The 22,526-nt window shown below is 36.9% G+C and overlaps 1 pseudogene; it reads left to right on the forward strand.

Moving 5' to 3' along the window:
• Positions 1 to 7,292: 7,292 nt before the first annotated feature.
• Positions 7,293 to 22,526, forward strand: part of LOC150021342 (RAD9, HUS1, RAD1-interacting nuclear orphan protein 1 pseudogene) — a 48,172-nt pseudogene continuing 32,938 nt past the window's right edge.

Here is a 22,526-nt window from a genome sequence, read left to right on the forward strand (position 1 = left end):
TAGGATATGTGTAGCTTGAAATGTGCCACAGAGTTGAAAGAGAATTTCTTCTGTACAAATCAAAATCTCCCTTTCTGCTTGAAGAGAAATTTTAAGTACATATCATGGCCTAGATCTCCCTGAAAACGGAAAGTGTGTATTTTTGTGGATAGAAAGAACCCTTCTGACTTTTTCTTCCCCATCACTATATGAATATATATTATTTCTATTTTTAACTCTAACTGTGTGTTATATCAGATTTTTACTTTTTTTTTTTTGTCAAAAATCTACAGTTTAGTTGAGACCATCTGTGTGGTCTGGATGAATTTCTATATGTGTGTGTGTGTTCAAATTCTGGGTATAGACTTATAGATACAAAAGAATAAAGAGCACTTCTTCAGCAAAACAAGAAATAATAATTATTATGTTAGAAATTTGATCTTCATTTTATACTTTTGAGTGAATTATTTTCTTCCCCAAAATTGTCTTTCCCCAACATTTGCAAGTTAGTATAAATCTTATTTTTTCTTTTATGAGTTTAAGATAGATATTGAAAAACAAAGTGTCTGGTGTGTTAAATGGAGTATAATTAAAAATATCTAGAGGATTGCATATGTAAATATGCATAATAATTTTTAAAAAAGAAGATGTCTTTTATGCTACCTCAGAGCATTTTTCATTTGCAAAAGCACAATCTAAAAACGAGTCATAAAGCACAGGTGTGCCAAGGAGCAGGGGTATTCAGTATGCCCTTTTGGGTAGGCTAGCCTGAGCAGAAGGCCCTTCAGTCTGCATGAAAGGTCTGTTGATTTGTGCTTTTGAAAATTCAGTTTGGAAAAACGTTTCAAATTCTGTTTCTCTACTAAGTGGTTCACCACACATTTTTTTGAAAATCTAAATTTAATCATAGCTGTTACCAGTTCCTCCTAGAAATTCCTGGTGGCCAAAACTAAAGCCTAAAAAATGTTTAAACTTCACCTGAAATTTGGCATTCAAAACTCTCCATCATTTCACCTGGACTTTTATTTTATCCTTTCAAAAACCCCTCTACTTCCCAAGCAAACAGCAAATTCATGGCATTCTTTGAATCTGAAATGGTGTTCTCTTTACTATGTAACAAGTACTTTTTTTCATGTTCTAGGGTGAGTCACCTCTGGTACACAAAGTTTTCTTTGATCACTCTAGCTAATAAAATAGTTATTTTTTCTAAATTCCTTTAGTCCTTGCTGGGTATTTTATTAACTTAATTTTTAACATTTAAAAATTGATGTTCTCATTTATGCAACTGTTCTGTCTCTATACGTGATATGTTAAAATTAGGATTACCATAGTAATTTCTATACTAGACAGAAAGGAAAGTAACTGTGGCTTAGAAATTAGCATCAAGACTTTTTCTGGCCTAATAGAAGACAAGACAGAGACCCTGGGGCTTTGGTCTTTTATTATCAGTTATTATTCTTCTAGGGTCTAATTAACCACTAAACCTCTGGGCATGTCTTCCTAAGTAATTAGAAAATTACCAGGGAGTTGTTCCTTGTTTTTCTATGCGTCTTATGATGCTTGGCTGCAAATTGAGCTGGAAACTAAAGTGAATGCATCCTTATTGTATTGGACCAATCTTTTTGGTCTCACCTAATTTACCATTTTGAATATCTCTCAAGTACAGAATATATATCAGTGTGGAAGTCAAATTATACTACATGTTCTCTGTGTCCTTAGGAATCATAAAACTTATGAAATTTCTCATGAACTAGAAAAGTAGAGATCATTTAAAGATGACATTTTCTTTCTTTTTCTCTGAAGAATCACAGCATCTTTAGGGAATTTAGCATTAAAATAGACTAATTCTACATAGTAGTGAAGTCTAGCTTATTTCATATTGTTCTAGAAGCACTGACATTAAAGCGATTATAAAAACTATCTTGTTCAACTACCATTGCATGCTTGGTCTTCTCTATATCACCTCTGGCAAGTTCAAGTCCTAGTTCTGAATAAACTCACCCTAGTGGTGAGAAAGCTTTCTGCCTTGAGGTGATCTCTTTCATTTGTGAATATCTATGACAATTCCAAAGCCTTCTATATACAGTGTTCAAATCTTTGTTTGTTTGTTTGTTTGTATTTCAATTCTTTTGTCCTAGCAATCCTCTCTAAGCAAGTTGTATATTTTTTCTATCTGATAGCATTTCAGAAGTCTGAAGACAGTTAACAAGTTTTTCTTAAGCCCCTTTTTTCATGGCTAAGCATCTGTAGTTCCTTTAAATTCTTCAAAGTTGATGTTGCTTTCAGCTCCTTAATTCATTTGTTCATTCTTCTTCAGAGAGATCCGAATTTTTCAATATTCCTTTTAAATAGTTATTCCACAAATTTTTCACAGATTCCAAGTTTGGTCTCATGTATGGAGGACAAAATGTAATTTTTCACTCTGTACATTTGTGCAATTTAATGTTGTTCTGCCTGTTGGAAGGTCTCATCACATTGTTGATTGTATTTGCAGTTAACTGTAACCACTAATATTTTGTGAGATACAGTACTAATGTTTACCTATATTTACATAATTAGTCCTTTTAAATCCAAGTCTAGGTTCTTCTTATATCTTATCTATTGGTTTTTAAATTTCTAATTAAGAAGCATTTATATTGTTAGACTTGAACTCTTATTCCAGTTTATTATTAATGTTTTGAACCTTGATTGTATTACCTAACATACTCACTTTCTTATAAGCTTTATGACTCCACTAAATATGCTATTAAATTATTATGAATGTTTTGAACAAGACAGAGTAAAAGGATGTTAGATACCTCTTTAGTATATTTCGCAGGTTTTCTTCCCAAAATTCATTCTAACTTCCCCTTGACTGAAGCAACTTTGAGGTTGAAGTGGGATTGATCCATCATCATCTCCAGCCTTCAGTCCTGATTAGATAAAACTAATCAGTGTAATTGAACTATCTATGTCCCAATGCTTGGTTCATGGACAGCCCAATCAGACTGAAGGATGAAATATTATGTGGAGGGAAAGAAGTATCTCTTATTCTGGATTATAAGATGTGCAGATATGAGGTCTGGAACTGCTTGAAGCTATACTTTGCCACCATGATGAGTACCAGCCTGAGGACAAGGCCAAAACACACAGTTGACAAAACCTCCTTTAATTGAAAAAAATTCTAACAATGTCTGAGGCTTTATCTATCTCTAATCTTTTTACTTATATAAATAACTGAAGAGAACAGGAAAATTAATGCTAAGTGTAAGAATGGAGTCGCTCAGAAAACCATCAAGATGAAGTGAGCAGAAAAAGAAGTTTATTGAGGGAATTAGCAAGCTGGAAGGTAGCCATGCTATCACAGGAAACTCCTAGACAGCTGCAGGCAGGCGGGGGGGGGGGGGGTAGGAAAGGCATGGGAACCGAGGCTGTCATTCTAGCCTTTTTGTTTTAATAAAAAGAGGTGAGGGGTAGGGTGTGTTTTTTGGGGGGGTGGCAGACTGGGGTTTTTTGTATGGTAGAGACTAGTTGGGAGAGGGGTCATCGAATCTCTCTTCTGTAACGACTTCCTGCTGAGTTAGGGCGATGGGAGGGGGTTGACTGCCAGCTCGAGGTCGTCTCTTACCACAGGTTGGTATCTGAAAGATCTTAATAAGAGTATATTATGGACGGTAGAGGCTGTCATAGATTGAACCATTTTTTTGAATACTGTAGAGTTAATTAGCAGTGTGAGGAAGTAAGGGCCAAGGGTGAGGAATAATAGGAGGAAAAGGAATGGGGTTATAAGAGGTACTAGGATTGTTTTGAAGGGAGAGAAATGTGAGAGGAAGGTTTTGAACTAGGATTCTCTGTATGCCCATTTCCTAGCTTAGGAAATAATATCAATGTGTTTTTTAAGTACTTGTAAATTTTCTTTTATTATGCCTGTATTGTTAATGTAAAAACAATAAGTTTCATTTAGTATAGCACAGGTTTCCCTGCTCTGGCTGTGAGGATGTCTAGGGCCCTTCTATTTTTGAGAACTACATCTGCTAGGTTGTTAAGGGATTTTTCTGTGTTTCTTTTTCTTTTTTTTTTTGAGATGGAGGTAATTTTAAGTTTTTTGAAGGGATAAAGAGAGATTTAATACTTTTTTTTTTAATTGGGGTATTTTTATGAGTCAGAAGAAGCTTTTGTATATGGAGTGCCCTATTTTTGGTTGTTTAAGGATAGATTGCTGTATATATGTCCGCTAAACTCAGGCTACTGCTGGTCTCATTTGTGTCGGGGGTGGGACAAGAGGGAGGTCTCAAGGAAGGAGCCAAGGTTGGACATTGCCTCAGAAGTGGCTATTTGCTGGGAGCTTAGTATAGAGGTATTTAGTATTAGAACAACTATTATTCAGGTGCTAGTCCAGTAGGGAGGAATTATTAAGTATGCTTTCATGCTATATAGGAAGTGATATCCATCCCTTGAAGGGAAATAGCAGTGTTATGTTTTGCTTTGGTGGTGGCAATGTAACTGGGGTGAGTTTTGTTTTTTAATGACTGGCATTAAACATTATTGAGGATTTTGTGAAGAAATGTTTGGCTGTATTGGTTAAATAAAAAACCCATGATCTATGTAGGGGTAGCAGGAAAATTTGAAGTGTTGGTATGATTGTGAATTTGGGCTAATATGTAAGGACGAGTAGGAGTTTTTGGTTGGCCTTCATAGTGTATAAAGGTTAGATCTAGGGTGTGGTTGCAGAGAAGGAAAGTGTTGAATGAGCCTAAGGAGAGAGGCTGAATGTGGGTGCTGTTGACATGTCTGAAGTGGATGCAGAGAGCAGCAGGACCTATAATATGAGTGATGGTGGCTACTGGCTGGGCTGCTCCAGGGAGATCTGATGAACCCATGTAGTAGGGGGATGAGAGAAAGTGGGTAGTAAGATTATATAAGGTGGTGAGATTGGGTGGGAAGGCAGTTACTTTAATGTCTCGGTGGTGGGAGGAGTATTTAGAGGTGAGGCATTTCTCTTTTTTGTAAATTGATATGTGTGAATGTATGATGTGACAGGAATATTTAGAGCTAGTGTATATATTGACTTGATGATTTTTGTGAGGGTCAAGGCCCGCATTAGGGCCATAAGTTATGCCTGTTGGGAAGAGATACCAGAGGACAAGTGTCCCAATGGAGGTGAGAGTAGTGATGGCATATTCTGCTCCTGTTGGGCCAGTCTTGTAGGAGCTTCTATCTATAAACCAGGATTCCACCTGGGGTAGAGGGGTGTCTTGTATGTTGGGGAAGGGGTGTAAAAAGGAAGAGAGATGTTAAGTGTAGTCATGGGTATGGGTGTGGGAGTTGGGGAGGGAAAGTAATTAGGCAGGGTTGAGGGGGAGAGCTGACTTATGTAGGGAGATTTAAGGATTTTGAAGTAGTTGGGTGTGTAAGAACTGAATTCAGGATGGGGAGGCTGCAGCAATGGCCTGATGGGTTAGTAGGCTGGAAATAGCTTGAGAGGAGTGGACTGTTACCTGGGCAAAGGGAATTAACTTAAGGGTCTTTTGACTGAGAATTGCTGCTGCTGCTAAGGTGCGGAGGCAGGCTGGCTACCCTAGGAAGGGGGAATTGAGTGGTTTGGAAAAATAGGCTATAATTCATTGGTTTGGTTTATATTGCTGTATCAACAGCCTGAGAGCAAAGCTATCTCTTGTGTTGGTGTATAGGAGAATGGTTCATTTGGGTTTGGAAAGGCTAAGGCTGGGGCTTGGCTAAGTGTCACTTTGAGTGTGGTAAAAGGTTTAAGGAGGGCTCTAGAGTGTTTTAAGGGTTTAGACAAGCCTCTAGCTGTTGCCTGATATGAAGGTTTGGCTAGGGATTTAAAATTAGGTATTTAAGTTAAAAAAATTGGTGAGGCCTAAAAATGATAGGAGTTTTTGTTTAGTACGGGGTAGGGGGAAGGTAGTTATTAGGTCCTGTCTTTCTGGAGTTAGGTGGTTATGAGTGGGGGTGATGGAGAGTCCGAGATATGTGACCTGAGTTTGAGAGAATTGGCCTTTGTTTCACAATATGCAGTATTCCTGACTGCCAAGAAAGTTTAGGAGTTGGGCAGTATGGAGATTAGAAAGGTTTTTAGATGGACTGCAGAGAAAGAAGTTATCTATGTACTATAGGAGGATGCTTGAGGAAAGGTCAAGCTGCTGTAAGTTGGCTGCTAGGGCTTGACTGAAGAGGTGGGGATTATTTTAAAACCCTTGAGGCAGGACTGTCCATGTCAATTGTTGGGTTATTTTTGTGGTTGGGTTGGTTCAGGTGAAGGTAAAGAGGTCTTGGGAGACTAGGGACAGTGGACTAGTGAAGAAGGCATTTTTGAGGTCTAGGACAGTAAAGTGGGAGGTTTGAGGTGGGATGTGTGACAAGAGGGAATAAGGGTTAGGGACTATGGGGTTGATAGAGATGGTGGCCTCATTGATTGTATGTAGATCTTGGACAGGATGGTGAGACCATTGGTTTTTGTTTTTTTCGTTTTTCTGCTAGGATGGGGGAATTGGCAGGAGAGGCAGCAGGTCAAGGCAGACTTGCTCCCAGCAGGCAGTCTATAATAGGCTTCAGACCATTTAAGACCAAGGGGATTAATGGGTATTGAGGTTTGTTGGGGTACGGGAGGTATTTTTTAGGGTTACAGAAACCAGAGTGTGGTGAGAGGTAATGGAAGGATTGTTTGTGTTCTAGATATTGGGATTGATTGCTGTTAGCCAGGTTGGAAAGGGAGTGTCTGGGATAGTGTGAAGGGACTGCCCTAAAATTAGAAGAAGAATGAGAGGGGTGGGATTACCCGGTGAGGGCATGGAGTTAAAACAACTAAGAGATATAGATGTGTGCAGTTTGGTTAGAATATCATGTCTGAGAAGTGGGGTTGGGCAGTAGGGCAGTACTAGAGTGGGTGAATGCCTGGTGCCTAATGAGACAGGTTAGGGTTGGGGTACTTAGAGTTTGGGTCGCTTTGCTGTCTATTCTATAACCAATATGGCAGAGGGAGTTAGGAGCCCTGAAAATTTGGGCAGGACAGAATACATAACTCCTGTATTAAAAATAAAGGAGACAAGTTTACCTGCCACCAGTAACTTTACCCTGAGTTCTGCAGCCATGATGGTGAAAGGCGGGGCTTCTGAACCCGGCCCCGTCAGACTGTGGAAAGTCCAAGGAGGTCTGGGACAGAGAGGCCTACATCCAGATCCACTGCTGGTTTAGGCGCTCTAGTCCCTCAGTGTAGAGGCCGTTGGACAGTCAACCTTCCAGTGACCTGTCTTTTGACAGAGAGAGCAGGGACCCGAAAGAGGTAAGTTGGGGTTTGGACAAAGCTTTGCCCAATGTCCCTCCTGACCGCACTGGAAATGGGGGCCCTGAGGCTGCCTGATGGTGGAGGCCGTGCCCTTATGCTTATTTTGCTTTTTGGAGGAGTTTTCCAGGGTATTAGCCAGCAAAAGAGAGTGCTTGTATTTTCATTCCTGTTGCTCCTTTTCCCTTTCCTCTTGCTGGTTTTTATGTATTTGGAAGGCGACCTGAATAAGTTTACTTTGGGAGGTTTAGATTGGTATATTTTTGGATGGATTCTGTGAGCCTTATTAAGAAGGCAGCTGGATTTTATTAGGACCTTGAGTAATTTTGAGAGTCCTGTCATAGTTGATAGCTTTAAAGCCTAATTTGTGTATCCCAGTAAGGAGAAATGTAAGGAAGTGGGACATGAATTTGCATGACATGCGACCTCGTGGAGGGAATAGAGACTAGAGAGGTGAGGCTGATTGGAGGAGGGAGGGACCCAGGGAAAGGGAGGTAGTGATCTGCCCATGGGATTGGCTATGGGGAGGAGAAGGTCTGGAGTCTTGGTGGGCTGGGAACTGTGAGGAGTCAGGTGACTGGCTCTGAAGAGGGTGAAGGGACATCCAGCGCAGGGTCATAGCGAGGTGGGTTGTTAGCTGGGTTGAACGTGTCCAAGTGTAAGAAGCAAGGAAACTGGTGGCTTCCAGACCAGTAGAAAATAATTAGCAGTAAAGGGAAAATGTTGTTAGAGGGCTTTTTTGAACCAGAGTTAACAATATTAGCATTAGAAAAGGGGCATTCCTCAGCTCAACACAAATGCCTCTGAAAACAAAGGACATCTGAAATCTGATGGGAGGACATTCATTACTAAACCCTGGGAATTGGGAAAATGCAGTCAGGCAGCCCAGCAAACAAAACAGGAAAACTCTAAAGAAGAGCTGGAGATATGGAGATAGACCTATAATCAGATTACCCTTAATTTAGTTAATTGCGTTATTAACTCCAGAGAATTCAGCATGGAAAAACGGAGAAGGATAAAGAGGGAGAGGGAGGAAGGGAGGGAGAGGCTTTACTTGCGTTAGGATAAGAACAGCCAGCTTCTTCTTTCGGTAAGCATTTTTGGTTCTCAGCTGCACCCAATGCTGCATGTCTGTGAATAACAACTGCTTCGGTTACTGCTAAAATCCTGTGTCCCGGTGTTTCATTGTAATTTTTTTATGCAAGGAAGAAGGAGAAGGGGTTAGAAGGAGTGCAGAAAGTCAAGAGGAAGGTGGCTTTTTCTGGACAAGGAGAATTTGGTGACTAGTGAGCTGTTTGCAGAGAGAGTGTTTGGTCTGAAGAGTCCAGAAAGCCTGAGCATAGTGTAGTTCTGACCACTTGCCCGACTGCCAGAGAAAGTTATTGAGGTCTGTGGGAACTCTGAAGTCAAGTGTGCTGTTTTCTGGCTACTGACTTTGGTTATTTAGAAGATATTGGGGCCATGCAACAGTGAACAGAAAGACAAGTTGACAGGCCTTGACTTCTGCATTTAATTAGAGAGATTTGAGATTATGGACTAAACACCCAAGAGGGGTGTTTTTGGGTGGGAGGGACTGGCCGATTCCCATGGCGATGGTTAGGGTTAAATGAGAATCTGAGAAGGAGGGGGAGGTGAGGGCGAGGATGAATCCAAGCCAACGTTCTGGCTCCACAATCTGTTGAGATGAACATCCTCATTTAGACCAGAAAGTGGAGGGCAAAAGGCCAAGAGGAGAGGCGCTGATTTATCCCATGCATCCCTGGGAGTTTTCAGGCCCTGGAGAGAGGGTCCAGATTGACCCCGAGGAGTTAAATGACTCTGCGAATGGTTCCAAATGAGTGCTCAGATTTAGGGCCAGACTTCCCGGAATAGTCTCAGATAGACCAGGAAACAGAACCACTGGAGGAAATGAAGGCGGTGACTTACCTGTGAATCCGAGGGCCGATGTTGATTGGGAGTAAATGGCAGTCGGGGGAGGGGCCGGAAGAAAAAGGAGGTGGATGGGGTCAGCAAGTCAGAGGGGAAGCTTGAGCTGCTGACTCATGGAGGTCTGAGTGACTCCAGGTCCAAGAATTGGGGCCGGCTTGGGCCTGAGTCTGACTCAGAAGTCCTGATTGAGCCGGTGTCCCAATCCTGGGTTTCAGCACCATAATGTAAGAATGGAGTCGCTCAGAAAACCATCAATATGTAGCAAGCAGAAAAAGAAGTCTATTGAGGGACTTAGCAAGCAGGAAGGAAGCCGTACTGTGAATGGCTTTGACTCTGGACTCCTAGGGGGAAGAAAAAAGGAACTATTAAATTTAGTCATTTATCTTGCATCTGTAAGCATGACCAGCCGATCAAGGCCAAATGGGGCTCGGCTTGATGCACCTCGCTATCATGGGAAACTCCCAGACAGCTGCAGGGGGGGGGGGGGAGGGAACCAAGGCTGTCACTAAGTACCCTAAGGTATCAAATATATGAGTATTTTTACGCAACAAAAATCTATATTTTATGTACACAAATTCTGATGATGAGATTTGTCAGAGTTTTTATTTGCTCTAGTGATTCAAGGAATCAGGCTCCTTCTATTTTATGATGCCACTATCTCAACCTGTGTTAGGGAAAGAGAGAGTTAGTGGAGGAATTAGGTATTCAACTGTCTTAGTCTAGAAATAAAATATATTCTTTCCATTCATAATTCATTAGCCTGAACTAGTCACATGGTCAAAAATTAAATACCAGGCTAGAAATTGTAGAAAAATATTTGGAATATGTGGTGAGCATTAATGGCACCTGCAACTCCACATCACTTCAAGGAACATAGGTTTTCACAAAGAATTGGAAGAGGCCTTGGTCATAACCCATGTCTGCTTTCCACTTGCAGGCATCCCAGAGGCAAGAGTCAATTCATAGCCTGGCTATTGGTTTAGAAAAGTGAGAAGACCCACAAATTAAAATAATAAATTCTCCCAAGACACTGTATTTTTCTTTCATTTTGAAAGTCAGGACTAAATGTGTCTAACTCTGGATTCATGGTCACATTTCCTGTTTTCCCCAGTGGCTGGAAGATAAGAAACTTCCATTCATGCAATTGACTATCTCATCTGCAAGTTTTTACCTTACTCTGGTACTTAATCTTCTTAGGCTTGGAGACTTGAAATCATTTAGAGAAGCTAAATGCTATCATATCATCTCTTTACATATCTTAAGGTTCAATTGCTTTTACCCATATTTATTCCACCTTCTTCAGAACAAAAAAAAAATTATCTTCTGGTCACAGAATATGAAAGTAAAATAGAATTTTTAGAATCCCATTTTGTTTTCCTTGTTCAATTCATTTCATTTTGCCAGATATTTTTGAAGGTAAACTTTTTGTTCTTGGTCTGGATATAACTATAACTTTAAAATGTTTTATTTTTCTTATGTGGTTTATTCCCAAACCTCAACTCATTCTGGGTTTTCTGGCACTGTTTTCACAGGCTCTTGTTTCTTTCACATTTCTGCTTATCTGCCTCTGTGCACCTTTCTACATGTGAATTAAAAAGTTAAAGTCAACCAGGTGGTATTTATGGCACTATATATCTTCAGATATTCTCTTGATGAGTTTTTTTTTTTTTTTTTAAATTTCATAGGTGGAAATTCAATTTCAAGTGATTTCTAAACTCTCTGAACTTTCTCATTTTAGAGCCTGAGACTACATGACTATATCTTTCACTTTAATTCTTTGACATTTTCCTGTCGGAAGTTTAGGGTAGCTTTTCCCTCTGGTCATCATGGTCACCATGTATTTGGAATATCCTTGATGCTTAATATTAAGGGATTTTTGAACAAATGCATTTGAACTAAGCAAGAACAAGATTCCTCTTTCGTGGACATCCTTTCTCATCTTTTTTAAAAATGGGATATTTTGGTCAGTATTTAGAAAATATTGATGCTTCACTGTTACTTTTTTTAAATGAAAATTTCAACTTGATTTTTTTAACTCTGACAAACTTTCTATTCATGGAGATTAATTTTTTTTTTTTTTTGTAAAGTTTGCCAAACATTTTTTGAGTGAGTATAATACTATTAGTGTCAAAGTTACATGTTCAATATCCATCAAGACAACTATCCTTCTACAGATAATTACATGTCATCTTGTATTTTTACCAACAGATGTCGTTAATCATCAGAGAGATAAGAGAAAATAAATAGCTCAGTGTAAATCCATTATCATTACTATGGGCAGACACCCTTTGGTATCTTCATTATACCTGTTTTCCCAATATTTTATAAAACAAGCTAGTCTATATTCAATATATTTCCAGGAGTAGAAATCCTTTCTTTGGTAATTGCTTTTCTAATCAGTTTTACTAGAATTTCCTCTAATTACTGTTTCTTGAATTCAACTTCTTTTTAAATGGCTTATGTCATTATTGTACAGGAACAAATCCTCAGTAAATTTCTTTTTTTAAAAGTATATTTTATTGATTATGTTGTTACAGTAGTTTCATTTTTTTTCCCATTTGCTCCCCTCTGCCCAGTACCCCCCTTCCCTCTAGCAATCCCACACCCTTTAGTTCATGTCCATGGGTCATGCATATAAGTTCTTTGGCTTCACCCTTTCCTATATTATCCTTAACTTCCCCCTGTCTATTTTGTACCAAACAATTATGCTTCTTAATCCCTGCACCATTTCCCCATTTCTCCCCCTCCCTCCTCCCAGCTGATAATCCTCCAAATGATCCCCATACCTATGATTCTGCTTCTATTCTGGTTTTCTTAGATAGATTTTGTTTTTATTTTTTAGATTCAGTTGTTGATAGTTGTGAGTTTGTTGTCATTTTAGTGTTCATAGTTTTGATCTTTTTCTTAAGTAAGTCCCTTTGACATTTCATATAGTAATGGCTTGGCGATGATGAACTCCTTTAGCTTCACCTTGTCTGGGAAGCACTTCATCTGCCCTTCCATAACAAATGCTAGCCTTGCTGGATAGAGTAATCCTGGTTGTAGGTTGCCTTTCATCACATTAAATACTGCTTGCCAGTTCTCAGTAAATTTCTTATAGAGTATATTAGGTAAACTTTCTGAATTCTTGATATTTATAGAGACAAACAGAAAAACAGAAGAGCAGACTGTTGTAATTATATTGATACAGTAGAAACAAAACTGAGATGATGCCTCGTGAATATGTTAGCCATTCTACTGTTGGAAAATATATTTTAAATTTTATTCCAAAACTTTAATGATAGTTTGACTTTGTGTTGAATTCTAAATTGAAAATAATTATCCCTCAACCTTCAAAGACTTTATAGTTTGACTTAAAGAGTTGCAAGGAATAAGTGTGACACCTGTCAGATTGTCTTTCTCTTCTTTCCTTCCCTAATAGAAGCATTTAGAATATTTTTTAAACTTTGGTTCTGTACCCAAAGATACTCTGTGTTTATTTTACATCTGTGTGAATGTAAAAAGTTCTCTATTAGTTATCCCTGTTGCTTGCTAGGTGATTTTCTCTAGTTTTACAGCTTTTTATTCAATAAAAAGTTGATTAGTAACATGACATTGATTGGTACCTGTCATAGTTAAGGTTCCCTGAGAATGTAGACTGAGATGGAAGTTCAGGGTGAAGTATTTTTATTAAGGATCAAAACCCGTGAAAACAGAGGAAGAAACTATGCAGGCCTAGCAAAACCTTGGTCACCCTCTGGAAGCTCTAGAGCAAATATCACCCATCGGAATACAGTAATTTACCCCTTATCTCTGGTTTCACTATCCTGTGGTCAACCACAGTGCAAAAAGTACTAAATTAAAAGTTCCAGAAATAAACAATTTGAATATTTAAAATTATGTATTATTCAGAAGATTGTGATAAAATCTCTTGCCATCCCGCTCTGTCCAGCTCTGTTCTACCTGGAAGGAGAGTCATGCCTTTTTTTTTTTTGATAGTCATTTAGTAGAAATAGTGAGCAAATCAATCACAGCATAACACTTCATCACAATGTGTATGTCATTCACCTCACTTCAACTCATGTAGGCATTGTATCATCTCACATTATTACAAAAAAAGAAAAACAATGCAATAAGGTATTTTGAGACAGAAACCACATTCATAACTTTTATTACAGTAAAGTGTTATAAATTTTCTATTTTATGTTACTGTCTTTAAACTTTTACTATGCCTAACTGATAAATTAAACTTTATCATAAGTATGTATGTATAAGAAAAAACAGTTTATATGAAGGTCAGTATTATCTGGGGTTTTAGGCATCCACTAAGGGTCTTGGAATATATTACTCAAGGATAAGGGAGGGGCTACTCTATCCTGTGTTAGGCCCAAATGGCTGGGCCTTATAGCTCTCATCCTTCTCACTCACTGAATATGGGCTACCTAGGGAAGGATCTACTCTCTGGCAAAGCTGCTTGTAGAAACTGAGATTGACCTTAAAGGAGCTGACAGATGGAGAAACTCTTTTGACCAATTTTCTATAAATAGACAGTATGTCCTCATTTGCAGGCTATCTGCTTGGCATATATTTATGTTTGCCACAATATTTTTTTTGAGGAGGGGGGACTCTCATCAGCCATCTGAGATTTAAGATATATGGGAAGGCAGTATATCATTGTATTAAGGAATTCCTAGACCTAAGAATGTGGCAGTCCAGTAACAGAATAGTTTTCTTCATTTTTTTAGAGATAGTTCAGTATATTCTTTAGAGATTCTCTTTTCAATATTTTTCTAGTTGGTGTAAAAAGAGGGTAAAAATGAATATATAGAGATTAAATATACTTGAATAGACATTTTGAGTGTGGAGCTAGAAAAATTAATTTTACTCCAAGTCTTTGCCATCAGTATAATTCTTTGAGCCCCCAGCTTTCCAGTGTTTTTCAAAGTAGATTAGTTTCCAGCTATACTCAAGAACTTATATGTTACTTATACTCTGACATATTTAGTTTTCCAGAAATATGTTAAAATGTCTGTCCACTAATGGTGTCCATGTAAATATCTTATCTGGGAGTATACATGTTTATTTTTTAAAAAATAAGATATTGAGACATAAAATTGATAAACATGTGTTCGATGTGTCATTTTGAATGTAAAGTTTTAAATTTTCTCTTCTCTTGACTAACACTATTTTATTTATCTTTGCTCATAAACATAGACTGGTATAAGATTGGGCATTAGTTTTTGATATTGTACATGTGATTTTGCCAAATTAGATATGAGTCTTCTTTACTTGGTGTTTTATTTTTACAGTTGTGTTCTTAATATTCACTGTAATTCTTCACATATTCTCATTGCTTTACATAAAAGAATCCTTCTTGCCCTGGCTGTGGTGGCTCAGTAGATTGAGTGCTGGCCTGCAGAAAGAAAGTTTGCTGGTTCAATTCCCAGTCAGGGCTCATGCTTGGGTTGTGGGCCAGGTCCCCAGTTGGGGGCATATGAGAGGCAAGTGATCAGTGTTTGTCTTGCACATCGATGTTTCTCTCCTTCTCTTTCTCCCTCCCTTCCACTCTCTCTAAAAATAAATAAATAAAAACTTGAAAGACAAGAATCCTTCTTGAGATTAATTTACCAACACTAAGTTTTTATAATTTAGATCAAAGACTCTATAGTCTGACAAAAATAAAAACCCAGGTCTCATATTTCAGATTGAGTATGGTTACTTTTGTATGCCTCAGTTTTTATTGCATTTTATATGACATTTTCCTCACTATCTCCATTATAGGTCATTTCTTGATTAAGCTGGTTATTGGTTAGATTAAATAATTAAAAAAATGTACATTAACATGACTTGGTTGAATTATTTTAATGCCTGAATTGAATTCTCAGAAAGTACAGGGATTCTAGAAAGGTGATGACCAGAATATATGCCCCTCATTATTCTCAATCCTAAATCTTTTCTTGTGTTACAAACTCAAGCATTTTGGCACGGTTCAAATACATTCTTTATAGATCTAGGCAAGGGACTAATAGTAGACAGGTGAGGAAAAGCCTTTTCTTCTTCTTCTATTATTGGGAAGAAATCTACATACTGTAAATGCCTGAAAGGCCTAATTCACATTTAATTTCTTGCTGTATGTGGTTACTTAGCATGTCCTCCTGAGCCTTCCTGTCAACCCAATAGTAGTCTGCACTGGAGGGTGGCATCACTGCTGAACCTTGCAGTTGAGAGAACATATTACTAGCACTAAGAATCTCACAGTTCAGACTCTTCCCTTTGCCTCCACAGAGGAATAACAAGTGCTGGCACATTTTTGCTAGTTTAAAAAGAAAGAAACTTTTTCTGGCATACTATTTTCTGAGTGATACTAAAAACTAATCTTTTGATATGTTAAAGAAGCATACAGCATGGATCAGTTTTAAGTCAGAGACTAAAGTATCTGAGCTTTTATTCCACTTGCAAGCTAACAAGTTAGTCTATCACAGTTACACATACGTATTTATATGTTATGTATTTTTATATTATATATTTCTATATTTACAAACACACATTGCAGAGGAATCCAAGGTTAGAATAACCTAATCTTATACAGTGCTACCAGGGACTTTTCTATTTTCTTCTGGAGAGAGAGAGAGAGAGAGTGAGAGAGGGAGAGAGAGGGGTGTTATCTTTAATTTGAAACATCTCTAACTTTACTGTGTTAGAATATCTTTTTATATAAACTTAACTTGGCTGTAAATTCCTTCACTTAGAGAAAGCAGACTGTGCAAATATGTGAGATGTTTGTGGAACTTTATCTCCCACCAATCAGGCAAAGAAAAATTCCCAGTTATTTATGGGAAGCTAGTAACTTGAAGGAAGAAGATAAAGCTGAACAACTAGAGCTGCTCCTATTGAAAAAATTTAACAAATTTCATGAAACTACAATTATATCACTATAAAACTAAAATAACAATAACTAAGCAAAAATAAAAAATGGTCAAAACTGAGAAATATGTTATCTACTTTAAGATCAAGAAGAGCTATCTGTCTCAGATACTTGATCAAAATCTAAAAGAGATAAGCATAATGAATAAAAATGATAGAGATTTTTAGGTTAAAATAAAAGGTTCAATATTATATACATATGTCTAAATCTATTAAATGACATACATTAAATGTGAACAGTTTTTGTATATAAATTTTTATTTTTGTATTAAAAATATTGTAAACAAATGAGTCAAACATTTAACATTAGTAATTAGAAAGCAAAGCACCAATAAGCCATAAAATAAAGGTAAAACCTAAGTAGAAAAATATCATACAAAGGAAAAGGAAATAAAGCAGATACCTTGGTATGCTGAATTATAGGAAACAAAGGAAAACAACAATATAAAGTAGTAGAATTAAAAAAAAGAAATCAAATATAATTATAATAATTATAAGTATTATATGTAGTCATAAAAATGAATAAGGAGAAAGATAAAGAGTTTTTAATCAAAATATAAATTAGTTGATCTGAGACAGAAGAGAAAATTTGAATAGACCAATAAACACAGAGAAGTTCATAAAAAGTACTCTAAAATTTAGCACTAATAAAGAAAGACTCCAATTAAGAATAAGCTCACAGTTGAATTATACATAGTTTTAAAAGATCATGCAATTTCTATATTATTTAAATATTCTGGAACATAAGAAAAGATAGAGTATCTTATTAATAGCACAATTTTAATATTAAGAATTAATAACATACTAGAAACATAAATCTATCACTCTTATGGATATAATTGCAAAGATATAATTTTAACAAGTAGAATCCAGTAAATGTAGCCAAAAATCATGGATATATAGTTTTTAGAAATAAAAAGTGATTCAAAAATAGCAAACCTATCAGTATAATCTATACATTACCAATTAAATGAGAAAAAACATTATATAAATATATGCTGAACAGTATTTGACCACATTCAAAAATCATTCTTAATAAAAACAATAGATATCTTTGATACTGGAAATAAAGATCTAATAACAACAAATTTCTTTTATATAAATACCCAAACTGTGAGGTAGAAGCCCACCATTCAAAAGCCCACCATTCCAAACAAAGGCTTGCCATGAGACAGCTCACCTGTCCCTTACTGCTCCTAGCTGCCCTAGACTCAGGCAAATATCAGGAGATGGCAACTGTCGAACTGCCAACATGCTGGCTGTACAAGGGGCAATTTAGCCTATCTATACTTCTTATGTATTCCAAGTCTCAGAACTCCTTAAAAACACACTCTTCCCTGACCCTTGCTGCTGGCCTCTGGCTCCAAGACCCTAGCCCACTGCGCCGCATACTCAATGAAATATCATGTTCAGCATTTGCCTTCTGGCTTTCTCTACCTCTGCCCACCCCTGAAAACTAACACAAACCATGGACTCTTCAGGAATAACTTTACTAAGAAAGCTATGAAACTCAAGAAAAACATTTTAACTTTAATAGAAAGATGTCAAAAGGAAATACAGCCATGTTCTTAGATGAGAATCCTTACTAACATATAAAAATTACATTTTCTATAATATTTTAGAATCCAAGTACTGTTTTGGGAGATAGAGATCAGATAAAATAACCTCAAAATGTTCTGCAAAACTATATGCTTTTGATAATCAATAAATGTCATTATCAATAAAAATAATGAGTTAGGATGTACCAGATTTCAGAAAGCTACTATAATCAAATTTATATGGTATTGGTATAAGAATAGATCAGTGGAAGATAATTCATAAATAGATTCCAGTATACATGATGATTTATGTATGTCTAAGATGATATATAAATTCAGTGACAAATAATAGTTTATGTGAAAACAACTAGAAGAAAATTAAACTAGATTTCTATTTCTTACAATATACAAAGTAAATTTCAGAATCTGTACCATCAACAATTTAATAAAGTCATATGTGGTATGATCTTCATCATTTCCCTATATGGATCACCTTTCCAGAATTTGCAAAGACCAGATAGATCAGGTAGATTGCTTTAGTATAAGCAGGTGATAGCTTTAACCACTGTTGCCTGGAATAACCTAGACATTGTCAGATCCACTGGGTCATAAGTTTGGGTGTGTGTACAACAGCCTTTGGGTAACAGAAATTGTACATTTGAGATTGGGCCAGGTTAGATCCAGAAGAAATAAAATATTACATGTATAAGTGGTCTAGAATCCCATGATCCCATCTTGTTTACCACTTTTGCACTTTAACAGTTACCTGTAGCCTCATGGGGCATTTCCTACAACTAACTGAAAGAAAGGTAAAGATTTTGGAACAAATTCCTAAAATACCAGCACAGGATGAAATGATGACCCATAGAGTTGATGATACAAGTAGCTATGGTGGCAAGGATGGAGGCTTTGCATGAACTTAATAGCAAAGGTTCCCTCTCAGCAGTGTTTACTAGCTACTGCTTCCTTCTGAATGTTTGATATGTCAGATGCAGAAACTGGTGCTAAGCTCTTTTTTTTTAAATATAATTTTTATTTGTGTATTTATTTTTAGAGAGAGGAGAAGAGAGGGAGAAAGAGAGGGGCAGAAACATCAATGTGTGGTTGCCTTTCATGCACCCCCAACTGGGGACCTGGCCTGCAACCCAGGTATGTCCTCTGACTGGGAATCAAACTGGAGACACTTTGATTCTCAGGTTGGCGCTCAATCCACTGAGCCACACCGGCCAGGGTTGATGCTAAACTCTTGATATGGCATCATCCCTTGAGAAGACGAACTAGTTATTGATCATAGAGTACTTACATTAGAGCCTTTTCCTCCTGGATGAGACAGAACTATTTTTTGTTTTAATTACAATCAATATTTATTCTAGGTATGGGCTGGTTCTTTACTCACATCACAGTATCCTCATCATTAACCATCAAAGTGCTTTTTAAAATGTCTGATTTATACATATGTTATCCCATAGGATATTGCCTCAGACCACGGAAACCATTTGATGGTAAAGATGGCTTAAAACTTCATAAGCATAACCATAGAGTCTACTGGTCTCATACTACTGGCCTATTAGAATGATGGGATGCACTGCTAAGGGCATAGCTAAGATCCTAGTTTAGGGACAACACCTTTCAGGGGTAGAACAATGATGTCTGGGAGGTTATATATGTACTGAATTAACAGTTTGTTTCTTATTGGGGTGCCCCTCAAAGCTCAAATATACAGATCCAGGCAATGAGTGTTAGTTAGAAAAAAGATTGGCTCCTATCAAGATCCTTTCATGGTCTGAAAATTTAGGTTCTTTTGAGGATCCTAGTGTTCAGGGAGTAACACTGTAGTCAGCCAGGGACAAAGAATTTCATTGAATTGGTTGCTAACATAGCATCAAACTGCTTTGAGGTCCTCATGCAGTGAACCAGCAAACAAAACAAGAGCTCCTGTACTATCAAAAGTTATTAATTGCCATGAAGTGTTAGGGTTGATGTCACAAAATTGGAGTAGAAAGGAGAATGTGTGAGGTGCAGGGGTTTTGCTAGGCAATCTCTTGGTGCTTTATGCTGCTATGCACCATGTTAATAGTGAATGGGCAATTGCATTCACTATGGCCCAGCAAGGGCAAGGCAGCTAGACTCAGACACTTGGAGAAGGAGGACTGGAAATTCCTGTTTCAACTGGTTTTAAAAATATACCAAAATACTTGATATCTTGAGACTTTATATATGACACATACTTGTTTTACATATATTGGCCTCATTAATATTTCTGTTTCCATTCCTACTCTTTTTTTTATCTTAAGTATATGTTTACCTCTTTTTTTTAACAAAAGAATTTAAACACTTTTTACTTAAAGTCTCCTGAGTGTATGTTTTCTCCCTAAGTTTACCAAGTCAGGACCATCAAAGCATAAAAGCATATTTTTTATATTTCTTTTACATCCTTTGAAATATTTTCCTAAACACTTTCCTCAGATCCTTAGAAGTGGGGCCCTAGTGTTGTTGCTGTGTATGCCTTATCATCTCTGTGTGGAACTTCCAGAAGCAAAAAAATGTCCTATAGTTAAGTGACTACATCTTTTTCTCCTCAATATCTATTCCTTCCAGATATGGATATTAACATGAGAACACTGTGGAAGAAGTTTTGTGAAACAGTTATATTACAAATAATTTGGGGACATATCTTTATATCTAGTGAACATAGAGATATGGAAAAGAATGTAAGAGAAGGAAGAAAAAGTATTATGTCTACTTTAGTGACCACCCAAATCACACCTGGTTATATTTATTAAGTATCTGAAAATAAGTGACAGTTTCAAAGGTAGTCCAGTTCTGTGTTTTACAAATTTTAGAATTCATAGTAATATATTATGATTCATATGTTGAGAATATGTAGGGATTTTTAGTAATATATTGGGAGATTTAAAAAAATGTTTCTAATATTAATGTGTTTTACATTGAACAATTTAGCTGTTTAATACATTAAAGACATATGTAAATTGTCGACACAATTTAGAAATGTATTAGAAAGAATATTTTATTATTTGAAAGGACATATTATCCTGTGCAGAAAGAAATACATGAGAATTTTAGATTAATAATTTCAATAGTTCTATTGTATTTTAATAAGTTATTCTTTGCATCTGACCAACCGGATAAGATTTTAGTATTTAAATCCTTTTATTTTCATCTCTGGGAATGGAATGATCTGAGGTCTTGTTACCTCCATGTGCCCACCACAGTGAACCACAGAGCTACCCTAACGGTGCTATTTAATGCCCTTCATTAAATGACCTAATAATAATTACTTTCACCACTATGAATAATCTGGCATAAGTTTCTGATGTATGTATCAATTTGATGACTTTTAGAAGAACCACATTCTAAAACTAAATCACTTTAGTGTAAAGCCTTTAAGTTCAATTTTTGATGATAAAAATGTGTTTAAAACATTTTCTCATGGCAAATTTGTAGCACCTGATGCTATTTACTGAAGAACCCTTAGAAAACTGATTAAATAACCTTGAACTCTGAAGATACTCCCCATGGTACATATTCATTCAAATTCCTAACCACAGAATATATTAAATTTAAACTAATTAAATTCAGAACCATTTTTTAAATTTCTAATTTATTAAACACTTTTGAAAGTTTTTCTTCATTTTCTTCTTATTATTATTACTGAGCAGTGGTTAAACTTTTCTCTAAGTACAAAACTAGTGTGGAAGAAAAGGGGCAACATACTAAACCTTACAAGCTCGGGGGAGGCCTGCATAGCAGCCTTACAAACTCAGAGACCTAAAGTTATCACATGGGATGGTCTGAAATTAAAACTTATTAACTTAAATCAGGTCATGGTGGGTAGTCATGTCCTTGGGCAGTATTTTTCCCTAACAAAGGTAAATCTTGACCTTAACAGAGCCTGTTGTCTTTTTGCACCTAGGATAACCTACATTTGTAACATCAAATTTTCTTTCTCCACACCCCTTAAAGCACAGGGGGAAAACCACAAATCCCCTCATTGTTACTGTTATCATGTTAATTGTTAACTGTTAACTATCCTATATCCACCTGCGTAAAAGTCTGTGTCTATCTTTTTACCTTTTACCCAATCCCAGAAGTCCCTCCCTCCACTTTTCTTCCTCCCACATCCTTAATCTATCATCAGTGGATTTTATGTAGCCCCCTTACATTTCTCCTTTGATTCTGATGTATAAAATAAGGTGCTAAACAGTTATTCTCTGGAGGATTTTCTTAGTTCGTTGAGATTTTGCTTCCTGGCTATTGTGATTTGTTTAGCTCAAATAAATTCATAAAAATTCTTACAGGTTTGGACCTTTCTTATGTTGATACTGGATAATAACAAGAGTTCCAAAATCCACTCCTGAGTAAGCGAAGGGGCGGGGAAACCTCATACAAATGATCTTCAGCATTGCAGGTAACGATTATCCGCTGTTATAGATACAAAGTTCAAGGAAATTGTGTTGAGCTCTAGGGCTAGAGAGTGTTTTGGCTGTTCTCACCTGAAGGAGAACAGAGCTAAGTGTTATGTGTATACCTGTGAATGCATGTGCTTGAGGGAGTTATGGGTTTAATTGCTTGGGGGCCAGAGATTCACCTCACAGCAGGCATCCAATCAGTCTGTTCTAGGTTATAGGAGGTTCAAGGGCAGAAACAGGCTTTGTGTAGTCTCCCCTGTGTTCCTGCCTTGCCCAACTGCTATTCAATAGCATATGTACAGTTCAAGTCAAATAATATTTGTGAATGAAGGAATCCTAATTTAGACTTTTTGTTCTTTTAAGAGTAGATTAAAAGTGAACTTCAAAGGGCAAGGACAGCTTCCCCCTATGCTTAACTTATGCTTTCTTACAAAACAAAAAGAGAGCTTTTCTGTTGGATTCATA

This window comes from Furipterus horrens, unplaced genomic scaffold (genome assembly GCF_987537825.1).
Source record: "Furipterus horrens unplaced genomic scaffold, mFurHor1.1.pri manual_scaffold_1, whole genome shotgun sequence".
Lineage (NCBI taxonomy): Eukaryota > Metazoa > Chordata > Mammalia > Chiroptera > Furipteridae > Furipterus > Furipterus horrens.